Source organism: Falco naumanni, chromosome 1 (genome assembly GCF_017639655.2).
Source record: "Falco naumanni isolate bFalNau1 chromosome 1, bFalNau1.pat, whole genome shotgun sequence".
NCBI lineage: Eukaryota > Metazoa > Chordata > Aves > Falconiformes > Falconidae > Falco > Falco naumanni.
In genome coordinates this window covers 6,922,615-6,941,072 of record NC_054054.1, presented here as the reverse complement: position 1 = coordinate 6,941,072, position 18,458 = coordinate 6,922,615, and the positions used below count along the sequence as shown (strand labels likewise).

Sequence of the window (18,458 nt, the reverse complement as noted above, 5' to 3'; positions counted from 1 at the left end):
TTAAATAGTTTTATAGAGGTCTTCTTGTAAAATATATGATTTACCAACAGCTGCAGTGATTCTACAACAAATATGTTAGTGTATCAGAGGGCTGGGACGCGAGTTTGTTTAAAGAAATCCAATAAAGTTTTCATGGGAAACTGAAGGAAGCTGGTCACCAGCTTTCCTGATAATATTTACGACAATCCATAGATAAGAGAACTGGAGAGGAGGCCCCTCTTTCTTCCATAGTTTATCACATGGTTAATGCAGAAAGACAAATTGTTGTAGGATAAATTCTGATGTCATATGCTAGCTTTGTCACTCAGACCATGTGCGCAAAACCATATATAATAGTGTGGAATCTGGGGCAAACACATGATGTTTAAGATAAAGATTCTGAAGGAAAGAAGGGGGAGGATGACAGATTTCTGTAAGGCACATAGTCTGAAGGCAGAAGGGGACCTGTGAGCAAAGAGCTCTGTGCTCTAAGACCTAAGAAGTATTTCAGTGTATTTCCTCTGGCTCTGCCATGGTTTAACCCCAGCTGGCAACTAAGCACCATACAGCTGCTCGCTCCCTCCCCCCCCCCCCCCCACCCCCCGCCTTGGGATGGGGAGAAGAGTTGGGAAAACGTTAAAACTCCTGGGTTGAGATAAGAACAAATTAATAATTGAAACAAAACAGAATTAAATATAATAATACTAATAACAATGAAAATGAAAGGGAGAGAGATGGAGGGAGGAGTAAGACCCAAAAGGTAAAAACAAGTGATGCACAATGCAGTTGCTCACCACCCGCTGATTGATGCCCAGCCAGTCACCCAGCAGCGATCGGCAGCTCCCAGCCAATGCCCCCCAGTTTATATACTGAGCATGATGTCCCACGGTATGGAACATCCCTTTGGCCAGTTCGGGTCAGCTGTCCTGGCTGTGTCCCCTCCCAACTTCTTGTGTCCCTCCAGACCTCTCGCTGGCAGGGCCTGAGAAACTGAGAGGTCCTTGACTTAGGTATGAACATTACCCAGCAACAATTAAAAACATCAGTGTGTTATCAACATTGTTCTCTTACTAAATCCAAAACACAGCACTGCACCAGCTACTGAGAACAAAAAATAACTCTAACCCATCTGAAACCAGGACAGGCTTAAATGTAGTTATCACCCATTGGTTTCAAGGTGTGAAGCAAAGAAAAAGCTGGCCTGATGTCTCTGGGCTTTGAAATGCTTCTCTTTACTGTGGTACACAAGTAGTATGGACACCTTCAGCAGACAAATGTTAACTTTAAGGAGAAATAGTTCTGGTGCCAACAGCAAAATAAGGCTAGTGTTAACAGTGGTGATGCTCTCCTCCCTTTCGCATGCCAAGTCGTATGCAGAAGCATCAGGCCACGTGCAGGTGAGCAGCGTGCACATCCCATCATACATCACAGCACAGCTGGGAAGCCTAGAAAAAATTTTAATGAAATGACAGTAGTGTATAAGCTCCTTAAAACACTCCTGGCAGCAAATCCTTGTTTCCAGAGTAGAAGTGAGCCATGGACTGGTAAGTGGATGGCTCTAATTCCTTCTGAGCCATCCATGGAAAGATGACATAAACTGTGCACATATCTTACTTTTGACTAGGTAAGTAACCAAGCATGGGTAATACTTAACTTCAGTGACAATCTCAGAAGCTTCTAATTTAATGATAGCAAGGTTTAATTAGGGGATAGAAAGGCCTTGCTGAAACTTAATCTACCTATTATGCTTTTGTGTTTCAATAATGCTAATTTAATTAGCTTGAGTTAGACAGAAAGCTAACATGAGCAGTGCCCCATGGTGAAGGCAAAGGGTTTCAAAGTGCAAGACCACGTTTTTTGGTTTCTCCAAGTTGTAGGCCCCATAGCATGCCTGGCTGGAGCATGCTGAGGAACTGTTCTGGTGGGTCTTCCCTTCCCATTCACAAAATGGACGAGGTTAAGTAAGTTGGCAGCAATATCCTTCTTTCACTGAGTTTAGAAGGGGTTTATGATTCCACAGTCCTTACAGGGGGTATATACCAGAGACCAAGGCAGCCAGCAGCAGAGCAAAATCCCCTCCTTCCCCTCCCACCCCAAAACCTCAGGCATTTCAGCCATCACTAAGCTGGGTGGTCATCTTTAAGGAAAGAGTCTCTTGGGACTCCACCTGAGTTGCATACCTCTCATATTTTTGGGGGAACCTCGCTGGTTGTTTAGGTTTTCATCTGATCTCTCTAACTGGTGCAAATTCCAGACCTAAGAAGAATAGCGGTGGCCTTTCCACGGGGAACGACACTGTTTCATTTCTAAGAAATAAATAGCGAAAAAGTATGACACGAACCTTGCTGAGATTTCCTCTTTGTTAACCCCTGTCTGCTGTATTTTTCCACAAGTCTCGACATGGCTTTGATTTCAGGTCTTCAAAATATATTTTATATTCCTTCCCTGGCCTCCTTTGCAGGACTTGGTTTTGCAAAACAGAAAATATTTCCTGGATTTATATCTTTGTCAGTAGCTTGAAGTGGGGAAAGTCCTTTTTAAAAAAGCCAGTGCTCGTAGGAAGAGGAGCTCATTTCTGCTTCTCTCCCACTGCAGGGTGGCTCTTCTTCCCACTTGTGGCCCAGAAAGTCTCACACTTTTGCCCATGTTAATTGTTTTCTGCATCGTTGTATTTCTTCGTTTAAGCCTTCAACCTGTGTGAAGATGTGGCTCATTAGCAGCGGCTGTCCACAACCCAGGACAGACGACCTGGTGCAGACGTGGTTAGTGGGGTCACGCAGCTCAGGAACGAGGAAGACCTGCTCCTGAGGGAGAGCGAGCCTTCCTCCAGCGGCTGGAAACCTCCTGGCTGCAGAGCTGAGCAGCGCCCGCCCAGTCTAGCAGGAAATTTGCTTGACAGAGGAAAACTGTGTCATAAAACTGGTTTTATTTCTCTCGGCTGTCTCAGCCTTTGCGTGGTGGAGCAGGGAATGTAGTGGGAAACCAGAAATCACCTAGGGCTGCTCCATACGAGCTATTCTTGGCTGTCAGAGATGTCCCTGAGGCTGCCCTTGGTCAGGCTGAGGCATAAAGTGGTTCTTGAGTCACCAGGGGTTTAAGCAACAGCAAAGTTTGTGCAGAGCCTGCCATTTCTCTCCTTGTTCCACACCGAAAGTAGCTGGAGTGGACCAGAAATAGCAGTGCCCCGTCGTTTTTCAGTGTCTTGCTATTAGATCTCCAAGCGAGCAATCTCTAAGTCAAAGACCCTAAATTTATTGCTCTAGCTCTCCTGTGTGACAAGACATTTTGGGGTAATTTTGTGGCTCCGTTTCAGTGGTGAAGAAAGCCTGAAGGAGACTATGGTAACCTGAAAACTACCCGCGGATGTGCTGCAGGGAGGAGAGGGGAAGGTTTTGTTTGGAAGAGGAAAAAAAAAAAAAAAATGATGAAAGCAGACATGAGCCAAGACATAAAGACTCATTTTGCTCCCATGTGCTAGTGCTTGAGCAGACTATTGTTCTGGACTCAGAGATTGGTTCTTAATTATGTTGAGCAGTGAATGGTTTGAATTACGGCCACATAGTTTGGTGAGCACAAGCCTGTTAAGAATTTTTGGCTGGAGAGCAGCTGCAGGGCGGCTCTGAGATCGCAGAAGGTGGCTGCTGCTGGAGGTGCTTTCAAGAGTTAAGAGGCGTGCACGCTGCCACCTGAAGTCCCATGCTCGAATGCTTTATCTAGATCTGCCCTTGCCTTTACTCTGCTATTTCAAGCTAAAATAAAACATCCTGTATTTATTGTATCATCACATTCAGACACTACCATTTTGGAATCTCCTGTGGACATCATCAGATCCAGATGTTTCCAAATGTCATCATCCATACACTGAAATGATTACAAATGGAGATATATTTCTGTGAGCTGTTGCTACTTGGTGCAGATTGCCAGTTTCCACTGGCTTGGAGGAGACTTTTATTTTTAATGGGGTAGGGATGGCCCCAAGTTCAGTAATACAGATTTTTAAATTACGCATATTATTGCATGAAGCACAAGTGGTTGCTGTCTCTGTTCGCTCATAAATTTGGACTGATTTCCTAAGGGGTTACTAATTTTAACACGTGTAGGATGATTTTAATGTTAGGATAACACAATCTGATTACCTATCTCTGTCTGTAAAAAGCGTAATGTAAATTCATTATGCACTCTGATCAAGGTATTAAAAATACAATTCGTTTCCAAGGAAGACCTACTTTTCTGTCGCATGATTCCGTTTGCCTAAATTGTCTGACAACTGCACTGGCATTTATATGTACTGTACACAGCTCTGGCTTGTGAACGAATACTACTGCCCTCTACTGCAATGAATAGCTAATTCCTGCTCAAGCTTGCATACTCTCCGTTCTAAATGTGCACAAAATACGGGGAAATGAGTTATACGGACGCCCAGATACACTAGAGAGACAACCAACAGCTCAGAAGTGGCAAGGTTTTATGCTGGCTTCTTTGATATTGCTCTGGATGCCAGGAAAAGATTAGAGTTTCTACAGTGGGGAAAAGAAAACATGCCGTACGTTGTTGTTGTGCCCTGATTAGAAAAGTCAGGCTACGTTTCAGGTTTTTCCATCTCTTTCCTGATTTGGACACAACAATGGCAAGTCAGGGATTATAAATTCATCTTTTTGGCCATCCAAATGATGAGTATCACAGTGCTAATATGTAAGGTACTTGTGTCTCCTGAAAACGGCAACTCTACATTAAGTATTGTAGCTTTCAGGCATAATTAAGAAAGTTAGTTACACACTCAAGAGTGAGACCCTTGAACCAGAATCCTGGATGAAACACATTGGGAACACAAAAGAGATGGTGGGAAAGCTCTGTCTTTTTTAAAGCTTTGTGCTATGTGCACATTGCACTTACTATGTGAAAGCACTTGGTTTTGCTAGGGAGTTATCATCCAGTAGCTTCACCTGGATGAATGTGTCTTGCTCTTTCTCTATTAAAAAAAAAAAAAAAAAAAAAAAAAAAATCAGGAAATTGAAGCAGGCTCTCTCTTAAATGATCATCTTATGACAATGTACTACAAAAATCACCTCACTATCTTTCTCTCCGTTTCCTGGTAGATGATCTCGATTGGGCGAATGTGAAGAAAATGCATTTCCTAAGAAGATGAGCAAAATCCCTCGAACTGGTAAGGAAACAGGAACTGTGACTTCCAGGTGCCAGAAAGTGCTTTGACAACTAATGCATACACAGAATAACTAACATTTGTTTTTTCTCTTTTTTGTATTTTAAAAGAAAATTGGGCTTTTTGTACAAAAGTGGGCCTTTATTCTTTTGGAGCATACAGGTCATCTTCTGCAAAAGGCATCTGCATCAGGCCCTGCAGGGGAAGTAACCAGGGAAATTACATGGCTGGGCTGAATTTAAGCATGATCAAGGGGATCAAAGCTCAGAAAAGGGGATGTACCCTGATGTAAATCCAGATCCCAAAGGTGTCTACTGAAGTCTGTTTTCAGAAAGGAGGTGCTGGGAAAGTCAGATGCAGCAGCTACACAGGTGTTTTGTGAATTCAATACTGGTCTTAGGTGCCAAATCCCATTTGGTTCCTTAAGTTCTTCCTGAATCTGGTAGTGTGCTAGAGAAGCTCATTGCACACAAAAATACAGCAGGAAGTTATGATGACAACCTAGCTGTTGATTTGGTGCTGTCACTAGCCTGAGGTTACCTTAGCTATAACACAATCCCTAGAAGCCTCTGAAAAGTATTGATCGCTCATTATTTTCAGAACTTTGTCTTACTCTAATGCAGTATGAACTGCAGTATCCTGGAACAAGCCCGGCTGATCTGTACCCTCTGAAAGAGTCGAGAGCCTGTCAGAGACCGATGCATAAACCTGGTCCTGCTGGATGTACGAAGCTGAAAAAGTCACTTTATTGCTTGGGTGTGCAAGTTAGAGAAAGTTGCATCCCTTCGCTGACAGGTAGGTTTAGCCCAAATCTAATGCCTGTGTTTGGTTGGGGTTTTTTTGTTCCTTTTTTTCTTTTTATTCGATTCTATTCATGTGCCATTAGCTAGTGATTATGGTGTCTTAAAACAAATAGCTGCAGATGATTAAAATACAATGCTGTATGCAGTAACTGAGTGTGTCTCTTTTCCTACTACTCCCAAGTGATTAACAGGCACATTCTTTCCAGCTTCCAGCCTCCTAAACCAGAATCATACTTAGGGTTAACAGACAGTTTGCTTTATACAGAATGTTCTTGCTACAAAACCAAATTAAACAAAAGACAGAAAAACCTCATGTGCTACCAGGCACGCTTGCCATTTACTGAGACATGAGGCCACTTGATGCACACATTAGAGGAGCAGACACAAGAGCACAGCAAAGGATTGAGACTATGTGAAGACTGCACGTGTCACATGACCCATGTTGCAAAAAAATACACTCAAAACCATTCTGAATGAGGGATATATACCCTCCTTCATTAAGTCATTTCTGTCTTTACTCAGACTTGTCAGTAGGATTTTACTAGATCCCCAAACATATTGTAGTGATTTTTCATAGAATAAATATTTGGAGATAATAAATATGCTTCAAATGTACAGTGTATGAGTTATTTGTAAATGCATGTTGCTCAGTTCCCCAAGATTTCAAAAAGGCAGTAAGATACTAATACTGATAGTATTACTAATACTATTACTAATACTATTACTAATACTAATACTACTAATAGCTACCAAACAGGGAAAAGTATCCAAGAAAATAATTGGAGAAGAATTTGAGGGAGTAGGTTAGAGACCTGCCTATGCCTCGTGGAAAATTTCAGAAATATTTAACTGTATTTGGTGATGTTTCATGTCACACAAGACTCAAAAAATTCAAGAAGCAAGGTAATGTCTGAGACAAATAAGCCCTAAATACTGAAAAAGCCTTTAAATAAACAAATCGTGGATTCTATCTCAAATGATATTACATTTTGCTTTTGTAGAGTATCTACTAACTTCATACTAGATTAGTGATAATATAGTATCAGCAAAAAGAAGAAAAACCTGAATTGACTTACATGTAAAATAATGTAAAATTAAATAAAGAAAAATACACTGTATTTAAATTCAATCTAGGTTTACAGTGATGGAAAGAAAATCACCTGTACTGCTTATTATCTTTTGATAATGTATATTAGAATTTATTTTGGAATGTAAAGGTGTTTGAATTTTATTGTGTGAAATGAAGGTTTATTTACTAGTCTGGCTAATGTTGACAATTTCAATAACTCAACATTTGAAATTTTAAAAATGGCTGAATATTGAAAGTTAAAATAGATCCAAATAAGGTTAGTTAGTACATATAATTATTCTTTTTTATTTTTTTCTTTTTCCTTTTTTTTTTTTTTTTTTTTTTTTGAGTTAGCACATATTTTGTACAATCTCCAATGTATTTTCTCATTGACCTGGTGATGACCTGTGGCAAACTTGCACATCTTCAATAACTGGAGAACTCAGCAATATGAGGAGCTTCCAGATTCTAAAAGCAACTGATCCTATTAATTTGAAGAAATTGGTTGTGGGGGTAATTGTTATCACAATTACACGTGCCGTAAGGATATTGTTTTCACAAATACTTACTGCCAGGTCAGTGAAACTACACTTAGTAAACTCTAGACACAGGGGACTCATCAAATTGCTCTTCATGAAAGGTCTTCATGTTGTTATTGGGCAAGGCATAAATCTCTTGAGGAGGAAGCGTTGTTGATGCTGAGAAAAGTACTTCATTCAGCATCATGTATGTAACATATGGTGCTGTGAGAAGTGTCTCTGTCAATATATTATTGAAGCAATACTATAAATAGTGCTGAAAATCATATGCAAAGATTCTTGAAATTAGGAGGATAAGAATCATCCTTTGGTGAATTACAGCTGAAGTAAAAACCACCAGAGGTCTTGTGTCTCCTGTATAATTGATCAAGTGATTGGCTAATTCTTAACTAGAGTCTTTTGGGGACGATTCCTCATGTGACAAAATGAGGAACAAATGTGATACCTTATGTCTGTGCTGGAGACTGGAGACTCAGTCGCTCTTGGGTAGCAGTGAAGAAAAAGGATAAAAAGTTAACTGAATCTCTTTGTAAACCGCCAAGCTTAAAGACTCAGGCTACAACTTGAGATGGGTTTTCTGTTAACCCAGCACATGATTTATTTACTGTAAACAATTCTGAAGCATGGGAAATGGTTTCAAGAGAACTGAACATGAGTTTTCTGGACAAATTGAAAAACCTTTTTGTAATGAAAGACCTGTGGATTGAAATTGTTGAAGGAGATTTTATTTCCAATTTAGGTATCTGGCTTGACAGGATCAGTTGACCTTTTCCGCAGTCCATTCCAAAAACATGAACCACTAAGCATATATACATTAATCAAGGCTTATGTGCTTAGTGGCTCGTAAGACTGTAAAAGAAACATTTTTTTTCCTTTTTGGATCCTGAAGCACAAAAAGCAGGCAAAGTGTGGTTTTGTCTCACCAGCCAACAGCTTTCTGTGTCCGAGTAATAGTTATCGTGAATTGGGTATAGCAAAACTGGGTAGCATCATTCTGTCTGTACAGGTCCAGGTGTCTACAGAAATATGACATATTGATCCACCATATAATTCTTGAAGAAAGCATTGAGAACAGAAATGAAAGCTGTAGAATGTGGCACATGATTGAGGAAATGAAAGTTCAAATATCCTTGATGCCCTGCTTTCTTTAAAAAATGTCATCTGATAAAAGGACATAAAGGATGTTCTAAAAAAGTCAAGTATCACTTTTTTACAATTACGCACCCAAGTTGTGTAACTGGAGGAATAATGAATTTAACCAGTGGGCTAAATGACTAAATCAAGGAAATGAACATGGACATTTTGAAAGTGATCCGCTCAGTGACAAGCAGATTAAGAATGAGACATCGCTTCCTGTGGCACTGAAACTTGCAGTAAGGGATTTTTGCCACAAGATACTAGGATTGCAGTCAGAAAATGATACAGTTGATTGTTAATACTGTTTGTCAGAGAATGAAACATTCATTCTTAGTCTATGCTGATGAAAGTAAGATAAAGCAATTTGCAGTTTATTATGATGGTGGTGGTGCTTTGTGTTTTTTGGTTTGTTTTGTTTGGGCTTTTTTTGTTTTTTCTTGTTTGTTTTTGTTTGTTTGATTTTTTTTTAGTTAAAAGAAAATATCTTAATCCAGCAAGATTTTTTTTTTTTTATATAAGAACTACAGAGGTCTGATAGTCAATCTAAATATCTAAATATCCATTATAAGAAGGCAGACACAGTGGTTTCTGAAACAGTTGATTAAAAATTTTAACATCTCTTCTGTTGGTACGACAGCCTCCTTTCTACATAGCTGTAGTATATATAAACAGGAATGTGGCTGAATATATTTCAGTATCAATCGTTTACTGTCATTATTAGGTAATGTAGAATTTTTATTCTTCCCCTCTTTTTTCCTCTCTATTTTAAGTGCTTTCCTCTCCAGTTATTTTGTACTATATCTTGCACATAAAAACATCAACAGAAAAACTCCCAGAGCCATGTACTTGTGCACAATCTGTTCAGTGGAATAATAATTCTGTTCCTGCAATTTTCTTATCCCGCACTGCTTCATTTCTTCAAGGAAGTTTGTTCCCTAGCTCTAAAGAGAGGTTGGGAATGTATAGATAAAGCAACTTTGATGCTTGGAGCTTTCTGCTTTGTCTTTAAGTAACTACTCCCTTAGAATTTTGAAAAGATTGCAGCTCAGTCTTGTTCTTAGTTTGTTTTTCTGCCTGGAAGTTCCTGCTTCTAGGTCTCACTCAGCAAAGTTATCGCAAAGAGAGGGAAGCACATTTTCTCTCAGTGATGTGCTGCCAAAATTGCTGCAGGAAATTTCCTCAAAACTTGTTTTTGTGATTCATGTGGTATTTCTAAGGTACTTTTTTCTTCCATTTCCAGAGTCAACTACACACAACCAGTGTTATATACTTTGCATTATCCTGCCTAATTATTAGCAAGTGCATGTTGGTTTCTTTCTGCCTGTGGCTTTTCTAGCCGGACATTCCATGGGAGCTTTTTAGTTGTTGGGTTTGTTGTTTTTTTTCCCCAGTATTGGTAGCAGCCATAGGTAATTGTCTGACTGCATCTCCTGGCAGCAACATCTTGAAAACTGCTGAGCATTGCGAGGCGGTCAGTTATGTGAGCATGAATTTCTTCTTGGAAGTGTGCTGCATAGTTACGGACTGAGTGGATTTTATTTTGTTTTAATAAATGATTTTTATTTATTTAAAATTAATTGAAAAACAAATTTAAAATATATTTTATTTTCTTCCTGAGGTGAACCGGTCTTTCCTGACCTTCGGAGATCTGCTCTAGTCTAGGAACCAGATTCTCCATGGCTGGTATGCGTGGTGGGATGGGAAGCAGCAGCAAAGGGGGGTGAGGGAGAGGGTGCCATAGAAATACTTGGATTAACAAGGCTGAGATCTGAGCTTGTCTTTTTAATCCTCCTTGGCTAGTCTGTCTTCTTACTGATGTATGTACGAAGGCAATTTGGTGGAAGACCTGCAGCTTAGAGGAATTACGAACCAATTTGTGAAAGGCATGGACAGGCCAAAACTAAGTGACTGGCAGGTAATCCTGAGTTTTCTTCCCAGCAAGCTCCCGAGGCTCCGAGCTGAGGACAACGCACCAAAATTTGTCGGTGATGTACTTATCTGTATGGTTCAGTATATGTAATACATTTACTGGAATTTAAAGGAACAGAACTCCCTTTGTGTGTCAAATACAAGGCGTTTAGGACCTCAGGTCTACTCTAGGACTACTCTAGGAAAAATGGACCACTCCAGGAAAAATGCCTTGTAAAGTGTACACTGGCAGATGAATGTGGCTCTGAAAAAGTACCCAAACTGAAATTAAATGGAAGAGCTTGAGCTCTTCTGGCAGTGGGATGGAGCACAAACCCCATGTAAGTACTGCCGTTTTGGACCTCTGTAAGACAGGTGGGTACTAACTGAGGATCAGTTCTGACTTCAGCTCCTTTGGTGATGCCAGCTGTTGCACAAATGCTAAAGCCCCGTGTAAGTATGGGGCAAAAAAGTCATAGATTCAGGTTTGAATTAAGGCTGTAATGGGATTTTAGCTGAATATAAAGATGAAGTCAAGTATTTGTACAGGAAGCTGGCCATTTACCTTCCCGTGTTTATCCCTCATTACTGCCTGGTTGTATGCAGCAGACGTTGAGTTGGCAAACCATAGTTTTTCAGAAATTTTAAGTGAACTTACTTTGGCACTAAAATACCATATTGCTTCATTTTGCACGCTTGAGTTGTACAATTCCTGGCGGTAAAAATTGCACTTTGGGGTTTTTGTATTCATTCTACTTAAGACGCAGAAATCATAAGTGGTTATGTCTCTCCTGGCAAACTATAAGCCGAATGCCTGAATTTCCCCTTTCTCATACACCAACAGAAGGTCTCCACTGACCTCCTGTTAATAGGATTCCCTTGATGTAAAAGTGGTGCGAAGGTGGATTGAATCTCAAGTGTCTTTGCAAGTTGAACTGAGATTCATCAGACTTGCATCTAATGAAGTACAATAATTATGTATATGTTTGGCAACATTTGTCTCCTGGTTAATATTTTTATGTTCAGATATTTTATTACTTACAGATGTTTTCTTACTGCTTATTTAGCAGATTTCCATTTTTAAGCAATTTCATGTAATTTTGCAAATATTTAGTAAACATTACAATACTGGGATTTTTCAAATGGTCCAAAATGAACTAGCTTGCTTAAGTTAAAATCTTATTGCACTGTAAAGTCTACTATTTCTTGTTTTTAATTAAAATAACATTCTTCAATTTAATGCAATTATGTATTTTCTTGTAGATACATAACACAGAAACAGTGCTGGTAAGTTCTTCGCTTACATTACAGTTTACAAAGTTATTCCTAATACCTGAGGGTAAATATTTTAGCCTTGTGTTCAGAAAAATGAAATAATAATCAGTAAATCTTATCCAAACATTTGGATTTGTCCGTTGTAATACCCTACAAAGTTTTACTAATGTCAGTGTATAAATGCAGGTTGCTAATTTATCAAGAACTGTGGCAGCCAGGTTCTTTAGGTGGTGCTTTCTGTTAAGAAACTTATATTCTGTCTATTTGAATGATTAAACTAGCACTAAACCCACATCTTTCTCTATCAAGCCTTTCAGGTTGACTGCATTTGGGATTCATTCCCAACTCTGCCATTTTTTTTTCACTTGAACATTAAAATGTCAGATAGCAAGAAAATAATTCACAGCTGTCTTGGGGCTTGATTCACCCGCCTCTGACATCAATTTTATGCCAGCATAACTCCATCAAAAAAACATGATATTACTCTGGTGCTATACTGGTTTAATAGAGTAGCAAATCGGGCCTTAGAGGGGCTTCTTGGTTACTTCTAATTTTCTGATTAAAGCAGAGTTATTGAAACTCATAAAATCCATGTAACATTGTTGCTCCACTGTGGGCTATCTGCATCAGAAACCTCACATCATTCTAGGGCTTAAGGAAGGTCCCAGCTGGCCTCAGCTCAGTGAAGGTACCTTCAGTTAAATGCTTCAGCCGGATTTTTAATTTTTGAGTTGCATATTATTTTAACTATGTTCCATAGCCTTGCAAAGACAGCGGTTCCAAATATTCCATGGATTTTGGATTCTTAGGCAAAGGTACCATGTCCAAATTCATGCTTCTCTTCCTAACCTCATCCTTCCTCTCCATGCAGCCAAAATACAGCAGATTGCTACCTAAAATATTTTCAGGATCAACTCTTTGGGCAGGAGAATTCATTATTCACCATCTATGGCCTGTCACTGGTAGTGTGGTTGTGTTGCCATAGTCTAAGGGCTTCCCCAGAGGAGTACTGGCATTCATTGGAACAAATTGGAACATCTGGAAGAAAAGAAAAAGGTTTTATTTTTTTTTAATGGCACTGCTGCTATTCAGATTCTGCCCCTGAAATAGAAAAAATAAAATAAAATAAAATCTCCCAAACTCTACTGCCCTAAGCAGAACTGCGGCATGAGCAGCGCCAGCCAGCTGACATTCCCTCCCCAGCGTGGGGCTGCAGGAGGGCATCCTGCTCTTCCCAAGCCCGGCTGAGTGCACGCAGGGCACTGGCTTTATCATCTGGGGGAATCAACGTAGCATGCACATTGCCACCATTAAGTAGTTCAAGATCATGACTCAGAAACTCCATAATAAGTTACACTGTTCAAAAATCATGCAACTGTTAAGATTTTTTTTTTTTTCGGGGGGGTGGGAGGGGTGGAGGGGGAATTTTGTTTGCCCCTTTGCTGTGCTATTCTAGTCTTTGTTTTATTTTTTATTTTTTTCCTCTGCAGTCCCAAGGGTTAGAAATGAATTATTTATAAATAAATGAAAACTGAGTTTCCCACATCATATACAATTCTGAAAGCTGGACCTTAACACCACCGCCAAGATACTGGGAGACTCTAGGCTGGATCAGAAGAATTGGCAGCTCTCTGACATGTTCATCTGGATTGTTTATGTTTTCCCCACTGGGAGCAAGAGCTTTCTTTGAAGGCATTGCATCACTTCTCTCCGGGAGGAACACTTGGTGATGGGCAGCTTCTTGCAAAAATAGCCGGAGAGTTTTCAACAATACGTAGCAGGGCTAAGCTTTCCAACACCGCATCCAAACCTCCTGTACGGCAAGGAAAGAAAAGAATGGATGTAAACAGAAGTGGAAAAACAATGAGACGAATGATTGCACAAACTCTTTTCATGTCTTGAAAGAGGTCCAGTCAGGTCTGGTCTGACTCACTGTTCTTGTTTGTAATCGCGTGCGTGGCATTTGACAGAGGGAAGGGGGCTGAGGGCTCAGTTCTGTATGCGGGCAATCTGAGAAATGCTAATGACTTCAATTTCTATAGATTAGTGTAGTGAGAATAGAAATTGTTCTGTGGCCTTTGCCTGCAGGGGCATAGAGGTTGTCTGCTTCAGGAAAGTCAACCCAAAGTAACTCCTGAAGTGTGCAGTGTTTTTAGGATCAATCTTCTTATGCATAACTAAAATGGGTTTTCATTTGATTCTGCTTTATTCAATACATTCAGTCCAAGGGATAATCAGAGAGGTCTTTTATTTCCTAAGAGGCTAAAACCTAGAAGTGCGGAGACCTAGGAGATACTGAAAAAAAAAAAAAAAAAAAAAAAAAAAAAAAGGTTTATGGGGTAAAAGAAAAAGAAGAAAGGAAAAAAGCTTATTTAATTTCAGAATAGTTCCTGGTATGCTTAGAGCCCTGAATGAAGATTTATGTTGGTCCCACTTGATCCAAACGAGTTGCCTCTCCTTAATAACAAAGCTTTCTTTGAGAATGTTTAATGCATATTGCTGCTGCCAGATACAACCTCCTACTTTTTCTGAGTTTTGAAATAGACTGGGCAATTCCTAAGCTTTCTTTGGCATGTGAAGATAATTCATGTGTTGGACTACAAACCGACTGCTCACCCAAAAGTGCAGGAGGCCCGGATGATATAGATTAGAAATAAACAAAAGGAACTGGAAAATTCTGTAGACGTAACATTTTAATAACATTGCTTCTGCATTGTAGGATGGAAAATATCTTGTGAAAAGGAATAGTCTGTGGAGGATTCTCTGCCCTCGACTATAAAAAGGTTAGTTTTCTTGTCCCCTTACACGTGTAGGCAGAAGATAACATAGAAAATGCTAATCCTAGTTGTAGCCTGCTGGGAGGGAATGAAAAAAGTGATACTTTAGTAATTAATCTGGGTAATATACTCAAAGAGCAGTGGCACAGCAATGGCAGCAAATGCACAGGAGAGAGTGTTCAAGCTGCACTCTATCACACAGAAGCATCTCCAGAAAAAAACACACTCCGTCAGTTTGTTCCAAAACTCAGCATTCCTGCTGGAGTGTCAGGGGCTGCAGTGCCCCAGAAATACCCTTTAAAATCCCCAGACATAATTGCTGACCCTTGAAAACGTCATGCCAGCACTGATGTGAATGGAGGAGATTCCAGCAATATGCCTGTTTCCATGGAGTACGCCAAAGAACAATGGAACAGAAGACAAAACTTGGATGAAGATACCCCCAGGAAAGGTTTGTTTTTGTTTGAAAACTAAGACAAAATGTACATAAATGAATAAACTGAAACGGCTGTAAATAGCCTATGAAAACATGCTATAATAAAATTGTTTAGAATTCTTCTTCATTATCCCACTTCACATTTGAGAGGATGACTGAAAAGGAAGATCCCATGTTTTTTTAAGAAATCCACAGGCATTACAGCAAATGAGCATGTTTTCCAGTTCAAATATTTTGAGTATTTTTTAATGTTTGTGCAGGCTCAAGATTTCTGAGCCCATATAATATTCTGTAAAAAATCCCACCATTTCTTGCTTTGCTGAGACTCACCACATGGCATACAGTTGAAAACACTTTGCTGTGGCATGTTTATTACATTGCAGAGTAGGCAGTACCTCTAGCCATATGTGGTTCCTTACAGCAACTGGGATGAGAGCAGATAAAATATGTCCTGCTTTCCCAAAGCAAATTGCATGGCTCTGTGGCTACCTGAAAGGAAAGACCACTTCCAGTTTAGCCACACAAACGTAATCTGCGTGTATTCTTAAATTTATGAGTGGCTACATTACTGTGCAATTAGCTTGGATTACCAGAATGTTGGATAAGAAGGGGAAAAAAAAGCTTTACTTCTCATTATTTTTTCCCTCTGAGCGTATGTCTCCTTTACTCAGAGTTTCCTATACCTGATTCTTCAGTGTCTGTGACCACCAACAGAGTTTCCCCCACCCCTAGCAGTCTGGTTTAAATGTGTGTGCTGTATATTCTCGTGGTCCAGAGGGTTCTGGTAAAGACATTTATCTGTTGAATGACGTGCAGACTGCCAGATTCAACAGATGACAGCTTAAGCACAGCACTAGTGACCACCAATGGTGTGGGTTTTATTTCGGGTTCCTGCTCTTACTTTTAAAAAAATAAAATGTTGTTGTTATTGACTTTTTTCTCCCCACTTTTGCAAGCTGTTTCTTGTGAGCTCGTGAATCTTTCTGCTCTGTCCCATATTAAGGGCTGATCTTGATTCCACGTGCACTAATTTCGTGCTGCTCCTCCTCTTGCCTTCAGCAGTTGCTTGCGGTTTGTGCTCATATGAAATCAAAAGCAGGAGTTTGGGAGCAGATGTGAATAAACAGGCATGGGCACAAACACATGCCTTCTTGCTCCCTCCCTCTTGCTCACCTCTTGGCCATTTGCTAACCTCTGTTGCATTTAAGACACAGGGCTGTTCAGAAAACACACTGATCACGACTCCCTTTTGGTTTTCTCATCCTTTCTACAGGTGGAGATTTGCGGAAGGGGAAGGCAGAGGCAGCAGGGGGACGCAGAAGAGGTAGGCTGGAAGGGCAGCCCCGGGTCACCCAGCCCGGACCCTCGGTAGCAGCAGCAGCCACGTCACGTAGGTGCAGTTGGTGAGTGTAACAAGCTGATAACTGCTTGGCAGCATCGTTCTCAGAAGAGTGCTGTCCTGTCCTGATGAAGCTGAATGCAGTCCAAGTTAACCTCTTTAGGGGTGGCACACTGTTCACGTGGGATGGCTTTGGAGACCCAGGAAATTAAAAAGTCAGGCGGATGCAAATGCGCATAGTGCAAATGGATCCCGCCACAATACTGCGTATCACCACGACAGTTCTTAACAGGGATTTTCTTAGCAAACAACATATGCAAAGATAATAACCTCCCTGCTGATACTGGCAGATATCCTCCTTTCTGATGGACTCGGTTTCATTCACATGCACAACAGGGGGGGAAAGGATTATTTTAGCATACTTATTTTCTTTCCTGGTTCACATCATTCACTGAGTATGTACAAATAAGAGGGATGCCAAAATTGTTTACAAGAAGATCAGAGGTTATTTGAGCCAAAAGTGTCGGTCCAAGTGCCCTCAAACTTTAGGGATTTCCTGATGTGGCTATGACTCCAAAAGCTGTGACTCAGCCCCATCTCTGCACTGCAGTGAACGTCAAAATTAATATTAAGGACAAAAGCCCATCCTAAGTTGTACTACGAGTTCCTGCTGAGCGCAGACATGAGGAACCACCCCGACTCCGTCAGCATAAAACTTTCAAGACACAGGTAATGTACATCACAAATTTGAGCTGAGAATTTCACTTTTAAGTGTTTTTCCTTTGAAAATCTTACTAAGCTTCTATCTCCTTCCCCTCCCAGACCCTTCACCACCCACAAGCCAGTCACTTTGGTGGTCTTCAGAGGTCATCTGTTAGTCGTAGTATCATTCTAAAAGCATAAGTGCTAAGCCAAAAAAATCACTTTAAACAGGTACTTAATATCAAAGATACAATTAATGTAATTAGAATGTAATTAGAATATAATTAGAAAGAATATTGACATCTATGTGTTTACTTCCCACTAGACACCTGAATCTTGACTACATATATAATAACAAAGAGATGCCTCCATAGAGATATGGAAATCTGACATCTGAGGGAAGGAGTTCTGCCATAAAGCAATCAACAGGAGGTAGGTACATCATCAGCTCTGACACACCGGCGTGATCTAGGGATGCTTCTGTAAAACACTCGAGCCAGTGTCATCATCCAACATGAAGCGATGGATCAGGGAATATTGTAAAGACATTTCCAGTACTTCATGTTTCCCTTTTTGGTTTTTGTTTGTTTGGCTTTTTTTTTTTTTTTTTTTTTTTCTCAGATTATATGTTATATGTTGATTGAAACCACTGAGTAGATAGATGAGTGGTAAGGAAGAATTTTCAAATCAATCAAAGTAAAAGAAAAGGTTTTGGTGATTTCTTATTATAGTTATCCTCAGTTGCATAATGTTGTATTTTTTTAAAGTATTCTTGAGACTAATACTTTCCTGCTCAGGGAGCTGAGACCTTCACCTATGCCCTTATCATTTCTGGCTTCGATGATGGTTACATTTTCTTCTCTGGCTTATCTAACGCTTATTTCAAATACAGCTGCCATAGATGATCTTCCTTCCTTGCCACTACAGTTAGGATTACCCCTCCACTGAATCATCATTTGCAGTGCTAAAGGAGCTTGCTTGTCCTCAGCTTCAAAAGACGAACTCACATTCACTTTTTCTTGATTTTTTTTTTGTCATCTCTCAACCTGTTGCTCTTTGCTTTCATAACATCTTTGCTATGGAGATATGTCTGTAACATTTTGAGGTGTGTTTTTGTCCAACACTGTAGAGTGAGCATGCTATTGGAAACACTGTCTTTCAACAACCTGAAAATCTGCTTTGTCCTTATTTGGGTCCATTCTCAAGACTTATGTCCTATGTCTCTAGGTATCTCCCTTTAAGAAGAGAAAATGATTTGTGATTGGGAATTCGTTTTTACACTTATTTTTAAAACATGAAATATGGTGTGATGATGGTCATGATATACATGTGT

At 40.0% G+C, this 18,458-nt stretch overlaps 1 long non-coding RNA gene across 1 annotated transcript; it reads left to right on the top strand.

Moving 5' to 3' along the window:
* Positions 1-14,588: 14,588 nt before the first annotated feature.
* On the top strand, positions 14,589-17,723 carry LOC121082658. Its single transcript, XR_005826081.1, has 3 exons — positions 14,589-14,654; positions 16,358-16,487; positions 17,451-17,723. It is a non-coding gene; the product is annotated as an uncharacterized LOC121082658 (long non-coding RNA).
* The last annotated feature ends 735 nt before the right edge of the window (positions 17,724-18,458 follow it).